We start from the raw sequence: 19212 nt of genomic DNA on the forward strand, positions 1-19212 counted from the left end.
GTTCTCCTCTCTTTTTTATACATGTGTCCTTGTAAGTGTACTTCATTTTTATTATAGGATTTCTGTTTTCATATACTAGTAGATGTCTAGATTGGATATCTGAAGTCCCCTTTTGGTTGTTCTTCCTTGGAGGCTATTTTTGGTTTGGAGATTTATTGTACCCAATTTTATGAGTTGAAACAATGTTTATTTATGCTCAGGAGGGCTTTAAGTCAATTGTGAGTAAGATTTACTATTTGTTGGCAGAATTGTGACATTTTCATAGCAGCAAGGTTTCTAAGGAGAGAGACAAAATTAACATTAATGTCAGTAACTCCATGCAGTGAGACACCCACACAGAATTATGCATAAAGGAAAAAAAGTGGAAATGATACAATACAATAGAATGATGTTTGTAAAAGTTAAAATTAACAATGGGAGTATGGGATTTCAGTGGAATAAAAGAAAGAAGAAAAAAGATTAAAAAATTAAAAAAAAACATTGCTGAGAAATAAAGAGCTTATTTCTGCTGTGGAGGTCAAAATTGTTGGCAGGATGGATTTGATTCTTCAAATTTGCTTTTAATTTTCTTATCCTTGGGTTGAGGTTTGGGGCTTGCGAAGCCTGACAACTTTGTGTTCCTTGCTTAGCTGCCAGCCTCTGTGGCTAGATGGCACAGAGGTATATGGTGGGGTAGCACAATCTGGTTATGGAAAATTGTATTTTTCTGTGCCTAGAATTCTATATTGGATATTTCAGTAATCATGGTTTAGTCTTGGCCCAACTTTGCAACTCTGTGAGTCAGTATTTGAGAATTAATGATCTTCCTAATTGCTGGCAGGATGCCAGTCTCTGCCCTGTATCTGAATCTCAGGGTCTGTGGTAAAATCTGGCTTTTTAAAAATATTTTTTAGTTGTCAATGGACCTTTATTTTGTTTATTTTTATATGGTGCTGAGAATCAAACCCAGTGCCTCATGCTTGCTAGATAAGCCCTCTACTACTGAGCCAAACCCCAGCCCCAAAATCTGCTTTTTGAATGTAGCAATAAAATCTCCACATGTTTCAGCTACTCAGTTATGGGTATGAAGTACTGGGTAAGCCTTACAGTACATATGCATTTGTGTCACCCTGTAGCACCTGCAACAATGAGACCTTTTTCTCTTAAGATCCTGAAGTTGAATGGTCTAAGTAAAATATTCTTTGCAGCCATTTCACTCTGTCTGCTTCAGTCACTTTCTGTTTTATTGTTGTGTGTTCTTGTTGATGGTTGATTAGTTACCTGTAGGAGATTCCATTCTCCCCTCTGCCCACAATAGCCACAGGCAGCTGCAGTGGCTTCTTTTCATACAGGGAACATGGAAGTTGGGGCAGGCCAATCCGTGGGAGCACTCAGGCTGTTTTCTCTGGATGAGCTCTGAGGTAGGGAAGCGGCTGCTGGCCTTGGTCTTTTCTCCTTGTAGTAGCTCAGAGGTGAAGACAGTACCACTCAGGACATTGGGCACCAGTGCACTCAGGAGCTCTTGTTCTCCCCATGAGAAGCTTGGAGGGGTGGCAGGGCTACCAGGAGCACAAAGCCCTGACCTGGCTTTCTCCACCAGAAATGTGGCAGCTGTGGCACTCACTTTCCTGGGGAGCCCCAGTGGCTATTTTCCATGTCCAGGAGATTTTTCCAGGGAAGAGGAAAGCTGATCTTGGATTTGTTTTCACCAAACCACTTCCTATACTCTGAGTTCTTTAAAATCAGATTTTCCTCTCTAATTCACAAGTTTCCCAAACTAAATTTTTCAAAAATTTATTTATCTGCTAGTCAATTGTACCTTCTCATTTTTCTGTCTGCACTGCCCTTCTCCCTAGGGACCATCACTGGCAGTCTGTTGGTGCCCAGCCTGATGCTCCTTTTGCATATTATTTCTTATGTTCAGGTATCTGATTTTTATAGCTATTTTTTTCAATTTTTACAGATTAATATTTTTTCATTGTGTTCCCTTGGCTATCCACCTCATTGAGAAATTGTCTATGCCTTTGTGGATCTGATACCGAGGAGATGCTTGCTCCCTATAATCCACCATCTTTCTTCTGATCCTTTCCAAGTGGTTTATGCCCTGAGGCCAATACTACCTTAATTAAGAAAAAACAAACATAGTGCAACAAAATAAAAGTGTGGGTCATTATCCTATAAGTATGATACTCAAAAGATATTATGGAAACTAATCCTGAGAAATAAAAATGAGATTATACACTGTGACCAATGCAAATTTTCCCAGGAATAACAGGTTGATTTAATATCCCCAAATCAATTAATATAATTTTTATAAATTGAACTATATCATCTCAAAATTCATGTTTTAATACTAACCACATATATCTCACAATATAACTTTGTTGAGGGGAGTGTTTACATAGACAATGAGCTAAAATGAGTCTTTTAGAGTAAACAGCAATATGAACTGTGTCTTTTAAGAAAAGCATAAATTTAGAAATTATAATATACATAAAGAGGAAATGATATAAAATGATATAGGGAGAAGATGGCCATCTGTAAGCTAAGGTAGAGGCTTGCAACAGATTCTTCCTTCACATCCTTCAGAAGGAACCCACATTGGAGACACATTGATTTTAGAATTCTATTTTTCAGAATTGTGAGACAATATTTGTTGCATAACACTCAATCTCTGGTACTTTGCTATGACCACCATAGAAAACCAATAGAGATTTTGCTTCACTGTAATAAGTGCCTAACAGTGTGAGAGTGACTTTGGTATTGAGTAAATGACTAAGGATAACAGTTTCGAGGTGCTTGATAGAAAAAAAAAAAAAAAAACCCTTGAAGAGAAAAATCAGTCTTGAATTTTAAATGTGATTCTTTTGAAGGCAGAATTTCAAGAGCAGAGCTCTAAGAAAACATCTATAATCCAGAATATACACATAAAGTCATACACAGAAGGTTGCTAGAAATATGAATGCTAAAGAGATGTGGTCTCATTCAGAAATGAGAAACATGCTATTGAAAATTGCAGAAAAGGTTATTTTTATTATAAAGTAGTACAAAATATGGCAAAATTATGTGACTTTTTTTGTGGAAACCAGAATTTGTGAGTGATGGACTTAAATATTTAGTTCAGATATTTTTATAGATATGTTTAAGTGATGATGATATGGCTTGGTTTCTCCTGCTGCTTATAGCAAAATTCAAGAAGAAAGATATGTTGATTAAGATGCTTATAAGGAAAAAGAAAATAGTACCTGATGATTTATAAGAATCTCAGACTTTTCAGATTCTGTGCTCAGAAAATAGGACCAATGGTGTGGTTCAACAAACTTTCATTAAAACTATTATGTACATGACTCATGAATCTAATTAAGCATCTCGGCAGAAACTAGGAATGCAGATATGGCTATTCAAGAAAAAGGATTTATGGAATACCTTTTTTTCTGATAGTTTGGATCCCTGTTAATAACATGAGAGGCCAGCAAGGATTTGAATAATTTTACAGCAAAAGAAACACTGCCATCCTCTTTAGGATGAGAAAAAAAATGACTTCGTGAACTCAGTAACAGATTAATCTGGCAAGACTGTCACCGCCATCATGACCCAAACAACACTGGCTAAAGAAAGTGAGACTGCCATCCCAGAGAGCCCAGAAGGCAGAAAGACCAGCCTGGTGGGCCCAGAAAACAAAGGGTTTTAAATCACTCTCAAGCCTTAATACTTAAAGAGATTTATCCAGATAAGTTTACTTGATTTGGATTCCTGACCCCTTTTTTTCATTATGATTTATTACTTTCAGAATGGGAATGGTTGTCTTATGTCTTTCTAACCATTGTATTTTGGGATCAAATAATTTGTCTTTTTTTATGTTCATAGTTGGAAAGAGAGATAATTTTAGTCCAATGACAAATAATATCTTAAGTCTCAACAGTATATATTGAGTCAATATGTGGAACTTCAATTGTATTCTTGAATGAATTAAAACTGTGGAGCTTTTGGGATCACTAGAAAGTATTTTCAAGTAAAAAGACAAAATTTTACTTAGAGATTCAGATAACAGTGTGTAGGTGGTTAGACTTTTGGTACCAACATTTTTATATGTAGGAATGGAACCATCCTTTGACCCAGCTATCCAACTCCTTGTATATATCCAAAATATTTAAAATCACTACATTACAGTGATGCTACCACATCATTATTTATATTAGTAAAATTCAAAATAGCTAAGCTATGGAGCTAACCTAGGTGCCCTTCAACACATTAATGGATAATGAAAATGTTTATAAAGAACATACAAAATGGAGTATTACTCAACCATAAAGAAGAATGACTTCATGACATCTGACAGTAAATGGACATATCTGGATATGTTCATGCTAAGTTAAACAAGCCAGTTCCAAAAATCCACAAGTCAAATGCTTTTGATGATATGTTAAATCTAACCCACAGTAACAGTGGTGGTGAGGATGAAGAATATAATTTCAGTAGATTAAACAAAGAGGAAAGGAGAGGATAGGAAAAGGAAAGACAGTGATATGAATCTGACATAATTTGCCTATGTACATATATGAATCTAACATAGTGTACCTCCACAGGAATGGGGTCCTAATGAGAATAAGGTATATCCTATGTTTGTATACTGATATAAGAAATGGATTCTACTGTCATGTATAACTAAAAAGAACAAATAAACAAGACCCTCCCCCCAAATTTATCTACTGAATTTCTAACCTAAATACTTCAAAATGTGTCCAAATATGAAGATATGTACTTTACAAAAAAACAAATAAAAATATAAAAAAGAAATTTGATGCTTTTTGGTGTATATCATCATTTGTGCATTGAAAGATTGAATATTTTTTCAGTATTCCTAATATGGTTTTGTTTGTGCATAACTTTCCAGATATTCTAAGAAGGCTGTTTATTTTCTCTGAGGCTATAGGTAGTTCCACTATTTCATCACCCTTTTGCTTTGTATCATTTTTTTTTTTAATTTCAGTCCTGTGAAAAGCTCAAGCCATCATCTCCTGACCTGTAAGGTTTCTACTGAGAAGTGAGCTGCTAAGGTGAATTGTTGCACTTTTATGTTCTATTTGTTACTTTTCTCTTGCAAACATATGAATGTCTTTAGTGTTCACCTGAGAGAACTTGATTGTAAGATATCTTGGGGTAGAATTGATTTGAGTTAAATTAAATAGGCGGCTTTTGACCTTCTATACCTGATTATTAGCATTATTCTTTGTGTTTGGGAATTATTTACTTGAATAAGCTTTTTCCTCAAATGGCATTCTAAAGTCTTTCTTGAACACAAATAGTCTGAATATTTATTCCTTTTATACTGCCCCAACATTCCTGTAAGCTTTCTTCATTTCATGTCATTCCTTTTTACTTTTTCTCCTACAACTTTATATTTTCAAATCCCCTGTCTTTGTGCTCATTAATTCTTTCTTTCTTTGATGTTTCCTGCTGATGATGCTAGGTTTACATCACATTTTTAATTTGCTGTATATTCTTCAATTAAAATACATTTTTTAATTTAAAAATATTGCTTCTATATCTTTATTAAGTTTCTCTATTAGAGTATTGAAATGTCTCTCGGTTTTCTTCTGGCTCCCTGAGTGTCTTTAAAAGAGCTGTTTAAGTTCTGTATCTGAATGTTTTCCTATACTGATTACTTCCTGGCCAGTTTCTGGAATCTGATTTTGAGTATTAAGTAAAGTCAAAGTTTCTGAAAGCTCCTGAATGTTGGCATTGAACATCATTTGGGCATTGAGGGATCAAGTATTTATTTCAGTCTTATGAATATGGCATTTTTGTGTCTGTCTTTTCAGAAATTCTAAGCAGGCTGCTTGTATTCTCTCAGCCTATACTCACTTTTTATTATTTCAACAAAAGATGGCACCCAGGTCCAGATTTGCCCAAAGTCTGCTGTTGGTGTGTTATTGCTATTTCAGTAATAAAGGGAAATCTAAGCCTAGGTTTGTCTCAAATACACTATTGGTGTGTTTTTCAGAACCAAGATAATATATAGACAGGGAGTTCTTGCTCTAAAGTTTCTACCTGGAGCTATAATAGCTCTAGAGGGGTCATTCTAAAGTAGTCTCTTATGGTCAGACTCTGTGAGATTATATCCATCTCTGGGTATAGTCACTGGTGATAGACCAGCCCTATGCTCCTATTCATGGCTACAGTCACCAATGCTAAGAACATTTGTCATGCCCTGAGCCTATAGTCAACCACAACCAGAATGACAATAGGATAAGTTCCAAGACCACATTTCTCAGGACTTTCTATTGTTAAAGTGGAATTATGGCCTAGGACCATTAAAAACAGCCATAGGGATGCTAAGTAAAATAGACCAATAATCTGTGGTCATCTATCTTCCTTTAGCATCAGAGCTGTTTTAGAGGCTCCATCCTTATGCAGGCCTAGAACTAAGGACTGTTGGTTTTGGCCAATTGTTGGTGTGTTGGTATTCACCAGCCAGGACTAAATTCCTAGGCAAATTTTTGTACTTACTAACCAGTTCCACCCCTAATTAATGGAATCTTGCAACCTGTTATGCTCCCTAAGGTTGGATTTGGTGACAGCAGTCCCTCAGCCACCTATTCTGAGAAGCTGAGTCATGCTTGTGTTTCACAACTGCTAGTACCTGCACTGTCTCAGGTTGCACAGTGTCCATGTCATAGTTGGTGGAGATGGAGGACAAAAGATGTTTGTCCCACTGGATCACAGGACTCTTCATGGTGTCAGAACAATTCTAAGATCCTATCTGTGAGCACTGGTCTGGTGAGAGCTGTACTGCGCAGGGCTCAGAGACAGGTGATAGAAATAGGCCAGTGCCACTAAGGCTTATTTTATGCTGGTATATACCTGAGTCTCACAGCCACAGAGGCCTTACCCAGTATCAGAAGAAGAGAAAATGTGCCCAGGTCCATTCAAAGACTAGAAGTGATGCAGATCAAAACTCAACACTGTAACAACTACACACAGTTCTCTGCCTGATACTAGGATGAGTCTAGAGGTTACAACTCTGACCTGTGTGCAGCTTCAATTTTGACTCTATACTGGGTTTTATCACAGTTGGCCTGGCACTGAAGTCCAAGACATTACTCTGTGCTACCTTTCATGCTACATGAAAGGTGGGATCATTCTACTGATTCTCCTACCTGAAATTAGTGGAGCAGAATTGGAAGCAGTCAGCCACCTGCAGTTCTAATGACTAAGTCTGTGGGAATTGCCCTGGAGGTAGGGATCTTGGGGATTTTTACATTATGGAATTTCACCATGGTAGAACTGGTACTGAATTTTAACTTTAAGGGCTGAATTAACTATTCGTTTCTCTCCAAAATGGGAGTATTGCTCTCCATTTTGGGCTACTTGAAGTTGGAGGAGAGAAGATGCAGAAAACTCTGTCCTTCCTTTCTTTGTTTATATCTATTTTCAAATTTTTACACAAAAGTCAGGCACTATGATCTCTCACTTGATTTCCTTAGCTCTTTGAAAAGTAGTTTAGTGTGTGAATTGCTGTTCAAATTATTATACCTATGGGAAAATGAAAACTAGAGCACCATATTCAGCCATTTACTCTGATCTTCCCATTTATATACTACATATTGCTATGCTACTACTGCACATCTCTTTTCAACTCATTTTTAGTAATGCTATATGGCCAATTTGAAATTATGTTTGTTGAATAAATGGAAATCCATACCTTGGAAAAGGAAACACCACGAGAAATTAGGGCTTGGTTTATATTTTTATTGATTTTCTGGATTGAATATTAATGAAACAATTTTGTTTTTATTTAAAACAATTAACTGGTGCATAGAAACATAAAAATTGTGCATATTCATGGGTGGCATTGAGTCAGTGCACACACACACACACACACACACGGCACATTTAAATCAAGTTAATCACACTGAACATATCTATCTCCTCAAATATCTTTTTTTAGTTGTAGATGTTCACAATACCTTTATTTTATTTATATATGTTTATATGGTTCTGAGGATTGAAGCCAGGGCCTCACACATGCTAGGCAAGCACTCTATCACTGAACTAAAACCCCAGCCCTCAAATATATTTTCTTTAATGGTGAAAACTTTCAAAATAATTTCTTGTAGCTTTATGACATGTTACAGTACATCATTTATATTTAGACTCCCCTTAATGTGCATTATCACATCAGAATTTCTTGCTGCTATGTAACAAAGTTATTACTTATTGAACTACACTTTAAAGTCTTTCTCTACATTTTCTTTGTGGTAACTACCATTGTACTTTCGACTTCTATGAGATCAACTTTATTACATTCAACATTCGAATGAGATCATGTTCTGTATGTCTTTCTCTGCCTATTTAATTTTGCTGAATGTAATGCTCTATTCAGTTTTCCACAAATGACAGGATTTTATTAATTTTTATAGTATTAAATTGTATATATATACCCATTTTATTTATGCATTCATCAATTGATTGGCAATTAGGTTGTTTCCATTTTTAAGTCATTATAAATAATGTTATACTGAACCTGGTTGTGCAGATGTTGGAGAAATTGTTAACACAGATTAAATAAAATATTTTTACACTGTTAAGGTCTGTAAACAAGTCAAAATAACACCTGGTATTTTGCCAGAGAAATGTTAGAGTTCCTAAACAAGTCTGGATGGTGCCTGGCAAAATGCCAGAGGGAGTGGTTTGAGAAGTAATAAAAGCAAGCCATTAAGTGTGGAGATTCCTTATTGGTTGACTGATGTATCTAGTTTATGCTAATTAAGATAAGCTGTGCAAAATGTATAAATAGCTCTGTTGTCCTACAATAAACGGCTCCCTCTCCTGCTGTATCGATCTACACAAGTTGTTTGTCACCCCCTGGTTATTTTGCTGCAGCCGGACTGCGGCATTACACTATAGCAATAAATTAAAACTAGCACTTGTAAACAATTATCTTCTTAATAAATATTAATTCATAATAAAGAAACAAATTAATAGCTGAACATATTTTTCTTGTTAGACTTTTGTCTTATTCATGTAAATAAAAGTGTGAATCAACATTGACATCAAAACTATACTTGTTTGTTAAATAATATCATTTGTTTGTGAATTAAAGATGTTGGAAATTAAAGATTGTGACTATAAAGAATTTATATGACAAAGTAGGGGTTTTGTCATTTGTATTTTTATATTAACAATATTTGGAATTATAACAAGGAGATATTTTTAAATGAGGGAAATATGATAGATAAATAAGGTATAGATAGATCATTTTCTTAGAATAAAATCAGAAATAGTTAAATATAATTTGTGACTCAGAAACAAAGATTATAAAATTCTTCAATCAGATAAACATGTATAAAAGCATCTGTTTTATTTATTTGTAGAAGAAATTTTCTAACTTTAAAGTAGGCCTTTCTTATTGATATTCATCTTATATATTCATTTCTTATTTTGAAGAGCTTTTGAAATTAAAGTAGTCAAATAAGAAAAGAGTACAGGACGGATAGTGTACTTATAGATTGTTAAAATATGAATTAAGAGGGAAAAGGAAGTATCAGAAAAGATTCCAAATATTATTCTGTCTCTTGATGTTGGTATTTTAAAGCTTCAAACAAGAGAAAAGCAAAAGATACATTTAATCAAATTATTTTAGAGCTTCTTAAGTATCTAAGTTATCTTAAGTATCTAAGTTATAATGAATTTAACTTTATTCATTTAAAATTACTTATTTATGTATATCCTTGGAACATTGAAAGCGTTTACTTTTTAAATCATAAAATATTATATATATATATATATATATATATATCAGAGTTTATATCATTAAATTTCACTGCTTAGAAAATGAAAAACAAAAGAATATTAGTTTTCTTCATTTTAAGTACTTATTCCCTGATATTAACTTCCACAACTTAGTTTATTTTTATTTTTTAATTTTATTTTTTTAGCTGTTGATAGAATTTTATTTTTATTTGTTTATATGTGTTGCTGAGAATCTAACCCAGTGCTTCACACATGCTAGGCAAGTGCTCTACCACTGAGTCTCCACCCCAGCCCCACTTATTCACATTTTTAATCATTATGTGCATATACACCGCTTTATATAAGATTATTTTGAGATATTTCAAAATATTTTTACTCAAAAACTGTAATTGAAAAACTATGAATTATTGGTTGTATGGAATTCATAATATAGAGTATATTTTATAATTGTACTTTATACAATTTATATTTAAACCTTTTAAAGGTGGACAATATGTCACTTTGAATAAGAGACCACTTTAGATTTCTTTTGCAAACTACACATATTTGAAATAGAAGACATTATAGAAATAGAAGACAAATAGAAGCTATTTATGCTGACGTTTTGTGTAAATGCACACTGGAAGGTAAGCAAACATCCTAGTTTATGTCATCTCTATATGTAATTTCATTTGTAATCCTTCATGCTATTATCCCTATTTAATACTTGACCTATAGATAAAATAAAGTTATTGGATTCTCAGTTTCTTGTGTATTTACAAAGAGAATATTCAGATCACAAAACCAGAAAAGTGCATCTAATTTATTATAGTGAGATTTGGTGTAGCCATTAGTGATCCATTCTGGATCTCTGGTATATAAAGCCATATATATATATATACAAACACACACACACACACACACACACACACACACACACACACACATATATATATATATATATGAATTCTTCCATATATAGATGGCATATATGTATGACAGAATTAATAGCATCAAATCTCGCTGCATAGAAAATGCAAAGCAATTATTCCTATCCATAGCAGAATAGTGGAATTAATACAAAGTCAGTTCATAGCACTCTAAAGAATCTCCTTGGCCACTTTCTCATTTTGACCATATCTAACTAATTTCAGCTTTATTACCTACAAGAGCAGGAATATTTTGGCATAAGTGTTTAAGGAAAGAAACAACAAGCTGGCTACAGTGGTGTACACATGTAATCCTAGTGGCATGGGAAGCTTGGGGAGGAGGATCATGTGTTTGAAGCCAGCCTCAGCAACTTAGTGAGGCCCTAAGCAATTCAGTGAGACCCTGTATCTAAGTAAAATATTAAAAAGTATTGGGGATGTGGTTCAGTGGTGTCCCTGAATTCAATCCTGGTAATAAATAAATTAAAAATTTAAAAAGTATTTTTAAAAAGACAACTGGTGGAAGACTTTGTTTTGGGTCATAATACAAATAACCAGTTACCACTCTCTCTCCACACACACAAATCACAGAGCATTTTCCACTAGTAAACTCTGACAATCTTATATAAGGCCTTCCAAAGGGCAAAATGAAAGGCACCTGGAAAAATTAAGCTTTGACAGAAGTGTTCAGGTGGGATAATGGAATGGAAAATGAGCAATTGGGGAATTGTACATACCTCATCTTATTTCTTCAAATATATAGGGTGGAGGAAAGAGATGAACTAAAAATATGCATTGTCTCCAAGAGGGGAAAATGTGACTAGGAAAAACTGAGTTGCAATATGATTCTTACTAAGAATATATGTGTAAACACAAAACAATACAGAGTAGTGAAAAAAAAAAGTGGGAGAGAGATCCATGTAAGAGTGTGTTACAAGTGTTTCTTGGAAAAGAAGGATACTTTGAGAGGTCTGAATTGTTCAGGTGTGTATATAAATACAGTATAAACCCATGACCATGAAAACATTATTGTTACAAAAAGAATATTTTAGAATTTGTCTTACACATTGCTTGAATCTGAATAATTCACTACATCCTCTCCATTGAATTCACATTATTCTTGGAATGTTTTTCAATGTTTTTTTTTTTTTTTTTTGTGTGTGTGTGTGTGGTAGTTTCCCTCAGAGAACTCTCAAAATACAAGGACCACCTCCATTCTTCCATTTCTATTATTCCACTAATCACTCAAAGTAACTAGTTTTTAATATCTAGTAATAGACATTCTCTTTTTACAATATCTCCAAATATAAACACTGCCCTTCTGCATCCATACTTTTAAGAAACAATCTTTTTTCTAATATAATCTCTTCAAGATAATTAATGTAGAAAATGCTACATGTAGAAATGATATCCTCAGGCCTTCTCCCCATTTGAACTTATTATTCCATATTATAAGAATGCTCTATTTGCCAAAACTAGTTGGCATGACTTTCCTGATATTTAGGTAAAACAATGCATATGTGATAGCATATATCTCTCCCACACTTAGGTTCACTCTTTAATTTAACCTGTGGATCCAACTAATGGGTATTCTTTCTTCAAGTGTCCAGGAATTACTTTTAAAGCTTCCTACTATTCTTTTTCACTTGATTCTCCTCTGAACCAAATAAAAATAAAACCTCATGTCTGTCAGAGATAACTAATTGGCAGCTGTCTCTGGGACCTTCATTTTACAAATTTTTAAGTTGACTTACTGATTTTGTCTGTTCTTTCAGTCACTAAAGTTCTAGAGAATTATCTACAATTAACCTGGGATCAAACATGTCTGCTAAATAAGGTCAACTGAAAAAATAGGTCAATTTAATTTTTATTTTCAATAACATCATCATTTGCTGTGAACAGCACAGCCAAACTCGCAGGGCAGTTCAGGCAAGGAAATGGGTAGGAAGATTATAAAAATAAAGACATGGATTTTGAAGATAAAGCTGGGGTCAGGTGGAATTCTGCTCTCTGATGGAGAAGCATACATAAAGAGTTATGCCAGCAATCTTTATTTATATATGTCTCATTATTGCATTAAAGTCTAGGCAAGCATTATTCTTTGTATTTAAGAAAGTTACATAACTACAAACATCTATGCAGCTTTTCCACTGTTGCAATCCACAGTTGCAAAGTGCAATGTTAAGAGCTTCCAGTAGAGCTCAAAAAGGTCAATTGTTTAAAATTACCTTTAAGTGGGCAGGCTCAGGAGTAGCAGAGATGGCCAAACATTGTAGTTGTCTAACATGAGAATTTCTCTATCCCTGGGAGGTATGTGCCTGAGATCAAGATTGAAGAGCATAAGACTCTTGCACGGAGCCTCCTTAGGCAGGGGATTACCATAGCAACTGGGCATCCTATTCCCTTACACAGAAACATTCCTAAACACCAGGCAAGCCACAGCCATGAGGTCATCAGAGATTCCCCACTCTCAGTCACTGCTCTCCTAGTCTCTGTCACTGCTCTCCACATCATTTTTCTAATATTGTTATTATTAATCTATATCAACATTTGAAAGGCTATCTTGTTCTGGGAATACAAAATACTAGCCTCACTGAAAAACAATTTCTGAAAAAAGAATATTTAACATGGTAGTCAATTGAAATCAGTTTATATAAATATATATTAAGAATCTACATTGCTTCAGAAGTCTGATAGACACATTATATGTGCCAAAAATATGGTACAATTATTACCTTGTGAATTTTAATATGCTGTCTATAAAAATAGAATTAACAAATAGGCCATTGCCTTTTTTCAATGACTTGAATTTTGCAAAGGATGCATTGGTATTTTAATTCAAACTTCAAAAACTTAATTCAAGCATATACTGAACTTTGAGCTCTCCAGACTTCAAAAAATGTCTACATTTGTTTAACTTTGTTTTTGCCAGCCTTTTGTGCAGACATAGTTTCCAGCTCTTTGGGGTAAATATCTAAATATGATTATATTTTTTATTTAACATATTTCAATTTTGGAATTGGAAAATTTTATGGGAAAATTGTCTTGCTAGTACAGTTTATTTATACCCCTTTCCTTTTTCACTAATTTACTCTGTTTTTAACATCCTGCATTAATTTGATATATTTGTGCTAGTGTATGAACATTTTTGTTCCCCCTAATTCTTAACCTCCTAGCTGTTGATATTAGGAGGTAGGAACCTTTGAGAGATGATTCAGTCCTAAATTAGTACCCTTATGAGATTAGCATACTTAAAAAAGAGACCCTAGAGAGATTTTGCCATTTCTTTCATGAAAGGTTAGAGCAAAAACATGACTGTTTTAGTAGTGAACATTCATCAGACACCAAGTTTAACAGTGCAAATCTTGGACTCTAGCCTCCAGAAAATGAAGAACAAATTTTAGCTGTTTTCTAGCCATCCTGTTTATGGTATTTTGTTAGAAAAGTCTCAAATATACTATAACAAAGAATAAAATTGAACCAAAATTATGATATTATTATTAATTAGAATATATAGTTTATATTAGGATCACACTTGGTGCTTTATATTTCTTTATATCTTGACACATAAATCATGTCATGTATCTACTATTAAAGTATTATACAAAGCAGATTCACTGTCTGAAATATCTCTTGTGGTTCACTAATCACACCTCCATTCCTCCTTCTTCCAATCCCTGCAACCATTGTTCTTTTTATTGTGTTTATTTTTACTTCTTTTCAGAAAGTCATACAGTGAAAACATAGAGTATGTATCCTTTTAATACTGGTTTCCTTCTAATAGGAATATTAATTTAAGACTTTTTATGTCTTACTATAATTTGATAGATGACATATTTTTATACCTTTATTTTATTTATTTATCTTTATGTGGTGCTGAGGATTGAACCCTGCACCGTGCAAGCACTTTACTGCTGAGCCACAACCCTAGCCCTGAAATGTTATTTGATCGATAAACAGTATTTTCAATTGCATTCACAATTTTTTTTTTGTTCATTCACCTAGTAAAAAGTGTTTTGACTGATATCAGTTTGGGGCAGTTATTAGAAAGATTTTGTAAACATTTGGGTGCAGCCTTTTGTGCAGACATAGTTTCCAGCTCTTTGGGGTAAATACCTAAGAGTGTATAGCTGGATCATATGGTAAGCCTATATTTATTATTGTAAAAAAATGATAAAATGTACTTCAAAGTACAATAAAATGTACTTCTACATTTCTACCAGCAATAAATAAGAATTTCTGTTGGTCACTCCTCCATATCAGCTGTGTTATCATTTTTTTTCAATTTTAGCCATTCTAATAGATATGTAGTAATGGCTAAGGTTTTCTCTTTTAATTCCTCAGTGAGGTATGATGCTGATTGTATTTTCATATGCTTACTTGGCAATTTTACAATTTAGTGAAGTATCTGTGTAAATTTTTATCTTTTTATTATTTTAATTTTTATTTGAAATGATTGTATATTTTAGATACAAAATATCATGTTTTTTAAAATATTTTTCTGTGGCTTATTTTATCTTTCTCATAAAAGCATATTTCACATAGTAAAAGTTTCTATATTTTAATTTATTTCAAAACATTTTTTTTCTTCCACAGTGTGATGGTTTGGATCTAGAAATATACCCCTAAAATTATAATATGATTTCCATTGCATAAACGTTCAGATGTAGATTTTTTAGGCAATGATGAAGGCTATAATTTTATTGGTGGATTAATACTTTTTCTGGATATATAAGTTGAATGGATTACTGCCTGGTAGGCAGGTAGAGCATGGCTTGATGAAGTAGGACACTGGGGCTGTAGTCATGGGGACTACAATTCATTCCTGAATACTCTGTCACAACACCCTTGTTTTCTGACTTCCATGAACTGGGCAACTTTCCTTTATTATACCCTTCTGTCTTGTTATTCTGCCCACATTGACACTGAAGCAGTGGAGTAATCTGATCATGGATGGGACCTCCAAAATGATGAGCCCAAATTAAACTTTTCTTCCTCTAACTCACTCTTATTAGTTATTTTGGTCTCAGCCACAAGAAGTTGACAAACAATAAAAACTGGTACCAGGCACAAGGTTATTTCTGTAACTAACCTGACCATGTGACTCAGAAGCTTTTGGAGCTGGTTTTCAGAAAGAATTTTTTAATGTTTGAATACAAAGGCTGGAGGAGCTTTAGAATACCATAAGGAGAGCTTAATGAATGATATTGCTGCGTTCCAGGAAGACTAGAATGTTGATAAGACGATACGATTATACACAGTGAAGATAGTTCATGAGATTTCATATGAGAATGAAGACTCCATTGGGAATTGAACAAGAGACATTCCTAGTCTCTTGAAGAATTTCTCTATACTTTGCCCATCTACTGAGGCTGTGAGTCAAGTTGAATTTGAAAGTGACTAATTAAAATTCCAAGGCAGCACAGCATTCAGGAGATCTCATGGGTACTGATGGTAGATTTTAGGTAGGTTAACCAGAAAGGTTAACCAGAAAGAAAGGAAGATTTTACAAGCCTTTGCAGTCTGTCCAAAGATTCATATGCAAAATTGGGGTCAAGTAAGGTATGGTTGCTGAAGAGATTACCACCACTAAAGAAAATCTAAGTATTTTACACAGAATTAATAGGAAAGATGTGCTTCCATCTCAGGAATCAGCAAATCATGCCCATCACAAATACAAGTATGTAAAAGTGAAGACTTTTCTGAGAAACCCCATGGGGTGCCTTACATGCACAGAGGTTCCCAGAAAGATGTGTACCCAGCATTCTTTTTATTGTGCTCAGCCACCAAAGCACTCAGAGGCTTCTAAAACCATGGGGCCTGGTCATTGCTTGGGCTTGCAACAGACCTTAGAATCATTCATGTGAACTGGTTCTGCAGGAATGCAGGATGCTAGAGTGAAGGGGTCAAGGGTGATTCCATCAAGATTTAAAAGAAAGTCCTGGGAGTTCAAATAGTGTAGCAGAATTAGAGTCCCAGTTATAAACTCCTAAGAGAGTGATTTATGGAGCAGTAAGAATGGAAGCTGAAGCTACAATGGAGACACCATGAACTAAGTGATGTCAGGAACACTGAACACCTGCCAAGGAAAGTTTCAGGAAACAAGAACTGAGTCAAGAGAAATGCAATATATGCTTCAGCCATCAAGGCCATAGGGGTGGGGCTGCCCCAAATCCTTTGGAGATCACATCTTGCTGCTGTGTACTGTGAACACTAGGTGCAAAATATTAGGACTTGTTTCTCCACTTGGGTTTTGGTCTTGCTTTGCTCCCATCCTTTTTATCTATGAACATATTTCCCCCACTTGAGTAGGAATTTTATTCTATGTCACTATATGTTGGATGGATATATAATTTTTTTTTAATTTTTAATATTTTTTTATTTTTTAGTTCTCGGCGGACACAACATCTTTGTTGGTATGTGGTGCTGAGGATCGAACCCGGGCCGCACGCATGCCAGGCGAGCACGCTACCACTTGAGCCACATCCCCAGCCCCTGGATATATAATTTTTAAAAATTTTTTTAGTTGTATATGGACTCAATGCCTTTATTTGTTTTTAGATGGTGCTAGTATTGAACTCAGAGCCTCACATTTGAGAGGCAAGTACTTTACCACCAAGCTACAACTCCAACCCCTGTAATCTACTTTTTAAAAATAATTTTTTAGTTGTAGATAGACACAATACCTTTATTTATTTTTATGTGTTACTGAGGATCAAACCCAGTGCTTCACATGTGCTAGGCAAGAGCTCTACCACTGAGCCATAACCCCAGCCTTATAATCTACTTTTGATTTAGACAGGGCCTTATAGCCTAGATTTTGCATTGAGTCTTGGAGGAGATTTTGGACATGGATTTTTGAGCAATTTGGGAATGTTTAGACTATGGAGATTCTTGGAGACAGACTAAATGCATTTAATACTGTGAGATGGACATGAGTTGTTTGGGGCTGGCTGGGGGTGGAATGTTATAGTTGGAATCTACAAATATCCACCAAAATCTCATAGTTTGAAAGCATGACCCTTAATTCAGAAAGGTTCAGAGGTGGAGCTTTTGGGCAACGATGAGCACTGTAATCCCATAAGTAGATTAATCCATTTTATGGAAGAATAATTTGGACTACTAGGTGGCAACTGTAGGCATGTTGGGCATTGCTGGAGGAAGGAGGTCACCAGGGGTATAACTTTGGACTATAACTTGTCCCTGGTTGCTCTTTCTTCCTTTCTTTTTGCTTCCTGGCTTCCATGAGTTGAACAGCTGTCCTTCATTATGCTCTTCTTCCTTGATTTTTCTGCCTAGCCACAGACCCAGAGCAATAGAATGAGCAAACCATAGACTGAACCACTGCAACCATGAGGCTAAAATAAGCCTTCCTCTTCTAAGTTGTTCTTGTCAACCATTTTTGGTTATAACAATGAAAAGCTAGCTAACACAGACTGTTGCATTGATGTTGTATCTAAATCATCATCAAATGCATGGCACCATATGCTTTCTTTATGTTATACTCTAAAACTTTTAAAGTATTACATTTTAAATTTAGATCTATCATTCATTTTGAATTATTTTTGTGAACCCTGTAAAATATGCACTTGGTAATTTTTTTGTTTTGCTTTGTATGTGAATGTTTCCTTTTAGGCAACATTTTTTGAATAGTAGTCTCTCCTCAATGAAATTATTTTTCCTACTTTAGTAGACATTACTTGAAACATCTAGGTCAATTTGGGGGTTGTGTATATTGTTCCAATGATCTATGTGACTATATTCTCTCCAATATTCACTGTTACAATGAATGTAGGCAGTAAATATTGGCTTGAAGTATATTTAATTGAATCACAGGAGAGGAGAAATATCATTTGAAAAAATAATGTCTATTATATATGAATATCTATGAATCCATCTATATATAACTATAAATTCATAATATTGTTAATGATTGACCACAAAGAAATCTAGCACAAATTTCATAATAGCCAAATAGATGAAATACTTAGAATATAAAGAGTGAAATTATACATCACAATCATAGGGATAAAAGAAATATATAGAATCCTAACTTCTAACAATGAATGCTAGCAAAAACAAAATAAATCTATATTATATTACTTATATACTAAGTAAAATAAGCATATGACATCATATAATTTATTAACATTTATTTACATATTAATAATCTATATTATATAATTTTGAAGAAAGTATGCATAATATTTTGTGACAAATCAAATGGATGGAGGACTAGAAGTTGGAGCCAGTAGATTAGTACCATGATAAAAATTTGAAAAGAGACGTTCAGAATGATGGAATATTACATAAGGTGAAAAATTGGAACTTTAATTTAGATAGACCATATGCTAAATTTTAAATATGTCTCAGTAAATTTTAAGTGATTAAAATGATGAAGATTATATTCTCTGGCTGCAAATGAATTAAATTACAAGCAATACCTAATAGATACCATAAAATACACAAATATTTATAAGTTAAATTGCCTGTAATTGTTTTACTCTCTAGATTCCTCAGTTTTCTAATTTTTAAATGATATGACTCACTTTTTTATAGTTTTAAGGAC

This window comes from Ictidomys tridecemlineatus, chromosome X (genome assembly GCF_052094955.1).
Source record: "Ictidomys tridecemlineatus isolate mIctTri1 chromosome X, mIctTri1.hap1, whole genome shotgun sequence".
NCBI lineage: Eukaryota > Metazoa > Chordata > Mammalia > Rodentia > Sciuridae > Ictidomys > Ictidomys tridecemlineatus.